This window comes from Athene noctua, chromosome 1, assembly GCF_965140245.1.
Source record: "Athene noctua chromosome 1, bAthNoc1.hap1.1, whole genome shotgun sequence".
Taxonomy (NCBI): Eukaryota; Metazoa; Chordata; class Aves; order Strigiformes; family Strigidae; genus Athene; species Athene noctua.
Genome location: NC_134037.1, coordinates 249,878,885 through 249,883,178, shown reverse-complemented (window position 1 = coordinate 249,883,178; position 4,294 = coordinate 249,878,885).

Sequence of the window (4,294 nt, the reverse complement as noted above, 5' to 3'; positions counted from 1 at the left end):
AGTGTTTTTCCTTAATCCTTTGGTACACATTCCTTGCACTACTAGGATTCTTCATCTGTAGACTGACTTGCTGTAATTCTTTTAAATACAGACTTTTGTCTAACTTTATTTTTTATATATATATCTCTTCCTTTACATTTTTAACATGAAAATTAAAATGTTTCAAACATAGTGTGTAGTTTCAAACAGCTTCACATACTTCTGCTTTTCTGGCTTTGAAATGTTTCTGAAGGATCTTTTGTGTAGCAACTTAAAAAGTTGTCAAAGATCATGAAAGCTTGTTAAGAAATAAAGTGCATGACTTGAAATTTGGTGTTCAGACCCAGAAATGACAAATATTAGAACCAAGTATACTTTCTACAGATGAGTCTGCAGGGGGAGCTGGAGAGGTCAGGCTCACCTGAAGAATGTGGAATTGTTACTATGTAAGCCTTGTTTCTAAACCGGGAAGAGGACAGGGAAAAATATAGCAGCAGCAGTGCATTTTTCTTTAGAACCATATGGGGTTAGAGTTTTTCAAACACTGCAGTTACTATGTGTAGTTCAGATAACAGGGTATACAGGGCTTTAAAAACGGAGTGTTTTGGGTATTCAGTGTCATTTGTGATGCCTGAGGGTACCTCAGGACTTGCAACATACCTGTCGGCTCTGGTTCCTGAGTGTTTTGAATGTCCTGGGCAACTTCGAACAGCATTGGCAGCCTGCATCTAAGCCCCTGAACGGCTTTCTGAGAAATGGAAGAACTTGATCTAGAAACTACTGGGTAAAATTCTTTGACCTAGTTTTGGCAGGAAGTCTGATCTAGGTTATGGCTTTCCACTGCTCCCCACTGTAGTGACTGTTGTTGCCCTGATCATGTGTGCTGTACATGTGAGCAGTTACACTCCCCTCAGTACTATTCCAAGAAAGCTATAATGAAACTAGTTGTCTGTAGCACACTGCCAACAGAAACCTAGCAAAATGTTAAACCATGGGCAAGCCTATCTGCATAGGGTTTGGAGAGGATCAAGTGACGTCTGTTCCTTGTGAAGCAGCTGACCATGTTCACACTTTGTTCTGTGTCCACTTCCTTCTTTCAAAGCATTTTCCAGAGCTGTGACTGCGTTAAACTCGCCCCCCAGCTTCCTGTGCAGCTCTGCTGATCAAGCAGGTTGCGTTCTTGGAAGTCAGCGTTCCAGGTCTATAGCTGGTCTTGAGCTGGCAGTGTGTTGGTGTGGCTTAGGGGGTGTAGAGGGTGGGAACTTCAGTATCATTGGAGCTCAGTGGTGAGACTTGAAAGGAAGATGATAGAAGGCAAAATTCACAGCTTCTATAAATGAGCAGTTTCTTTATTTGAACGAAGCTTATCTTATCTACAAAGGACCTAGCCTAGAGCAGTTGCAGTTGCTGATACTGGTTTGAGATACTGCAAGATACAGTGGTTTCCCAAGTAGCAGCTTTATGTTTTGTGAAGCAAGTGCCGTGAAGTGTTATTGTAATTCTTTAGCAGTTTCCTGCATGTTTTTTTGTGTGTGTGTGTTCTTTTTTAACTGAATGTGTACCTTCCTCTTCTGTTTGCTTTTGAGCGTTGACCAGAAAGCCCAGCACTCTGCAAATTGAAGACAGCATGCAGTCCTAGTATCCACAAGTGGTCCGACCAGTCATTATAACAGAGCACTGCTCTTATATGCTGAAATGAGTGACCACATACGAAATATCTAGGAACTCCATTAGCATATTAAAGAAAAATATTTATATTGCTGCTTTTTTGTGACCAAGTTAGTGGTTGTATAGTAACTCCTCAGCACCATGCTTTCAGAACTTGGATTCCTCACAAAACATCAGAAAAAGAGAAGCACCTGAAATTGCAGACAGTGTATTCATCTGCCTTTCATTCTGTGTTGTGGCAATGGTAGCGTAGTGAGGCTGGGGTATGCAGTATCATGGTTGATGTTGCAGATGGACTGAACTTGCAGTTTTCTTTGCCGTTAAGCCCACCTCAGGTATGTGAATCCAGGCAGGAGATGTATTCTGGACACGAAGAGGTATGCTCTGTTCTGCTGAACTACTTAATCTGCAATTTGTCACTCTTGCTCTGGAGGTTACTAGTGCAGGGAGTAAACTTCCTGAGACAACACTAAATCACCAGTCCTTTGTTTCTCTTTTTAATTGAGCATGTGATCACAACAGTTACTGATGCTCCAACCCAGCTTCTTCACTGACGGCTGAACAGCAGATCCTGCTGTGCTGCTTTCAAAAAAGAAAGAGGTGAGTTATTTTTTTTCTCTTTGAAGAGATCAAAATATGCTGGAACATAGCAGGAAATTGTTTGCACAATAAGCAATGTCCTAGCAGTAGCCTTCACATTTAGTTTTGGCTGGTGAAATTTTTTTAGGGAAAAGCTGGAGAACTTGCCAAAGGTTTCTAAGCTCGTGTGTTAGATCCGTACAGCTTAACTTAATGATGCTCAGTTCTTTTGGCAGTTGAAGACATGAAATACCCGGTACTTATGAAGTAAAGGATAGGAGTCAGGGTTGTGATTTGCCTAGTGGAAGATAGCTTCAAGTCTAAGGGATGAATAAAGTTTTTAGAAAAGACCAAGTCATATATGCAACAGTAAAAAGAAGAAAGCACCCTATTTGTACAGAACTCGCTGCTTCACAGATCCTGTCAAGGAAACTGAGTTACATACAGTCTTTTGTCTAACATTTTAGAATCACCCTACACCTCAGTGCTGGCCAGGTGCAACACCTTGGTTTCCAAACTGCTTTAAATTTGATGTGGAGAAGATCAGAACAAACAATAGATATATTCTCTGACACTCAAAATTTTGAGTTTATTTCCTCTTTATATTCTAAAAGAACACTTAAGAGCCTCCAGAACTGGGGAGTTCCTTTTATTCTTTCAATTTTCAGAGTTCCTGTATTGGATGTTTTGAAGTATAGGGGTGACCTGACACTGAAGGGTAAAATTAATCATTGATCCAGTCCTCAAAGTAGTGTTCTTATAATGAAGCAAACATTAAATTCTAATGCAAGCTAAAGCTTAGACACTGCAGGATCAGAACCAGGAATTGGCAGTCCCTGTGTCTGTGCTGTTTGTGACAAACGTCAAATGCAGATTCTTAAATTCTTTTAACTTTCCTGTTTTTTAAGATTGCTATCTCGGTCATACACCAATCAGGACTCCTTCAGTGTTGTCTAGAGAACATGTTTACAATCTGCACAGGTCTATTCTCATTCTGTCTGCTTCCATATAACAGCTAAATTCTTAACCTCTTATCCAGGCAATTTTCAGTCTTTCCACTTTGCTTTTGGCGATACTGTAATTTTGTTGCTTATATCTTTTCAGTAAAGCATGTTAAGAATGCTATGTATGTCTTCAGGGCAAAACCAGAGTGGCATGAGTATGCAAGAGCTTTAACAGTCTCTGAACAAAAAGGAAAGGTATGAAAGTAGATTTACAAAGGGATAATATTCAAGTTACTGACTATTACCATAGTAACATGATCTTGCTTTAATAGACTTTTTAATAAAAAAACAAATACAACACTGCAGAATTTCTGGACTGCTTTGAAACCTTTGATGCAGGGCACCATCAAAACAAGTAAGCTGGAAAGGCTGTGATTTGGTACTAGAAAATGGGCTAAAGGAGAGTTGAATAAAAAGGAAAGACCTGTGGGAGGAAGGCAGAATGCTGCAGTCCCCAGATGTGCTCATAGGGTTGATCTTGATAAGTTGGAAGGGCAAAAGTAACATTCATGTCTGACCTAAGGGGGCTACACTGGATGACTTCCCAAGCCTGTAGTATTAAGTGAAATAAATTTTAATATGAAGCACAAACCCGTGAATTTTAAGGATTAAAAATGAGTACAGGGATTGTGTGAAAGAGCTCTAACAATCAAGTGAATGCTGGTGATGGGCTTCAAACATGATACTGTAAATGCAGTTCTGTGATGTGTCACTAGAGGGGTTCCTAATCAAGACAGAACTCTGAACTGCATTGGTCAGCCATCAGTACCAGTAAGAAAATAGGCAGTTCTGTTGAGAGGATGAACTATAAACAGTTGAATCATCTTTACAATATTAATAAACTCAGTTAAGGAACCAGCTGAAGGACTGACTGTAGCATAAGCATACCTAGAGAAGGGGAGGAGCTATTAATGCTAAGTTTTGTTGCATATAATTAATATAAACAGATCATAAACTTCAATTCAATTTAGAGTAACTAATCACCAGAGAAGTGAGTGGGAAGAGGCTTCCATGAGAAAAGGATTATATTTAGGAAGCATTTCTTTGCCAAGAGGGTGGTCAAA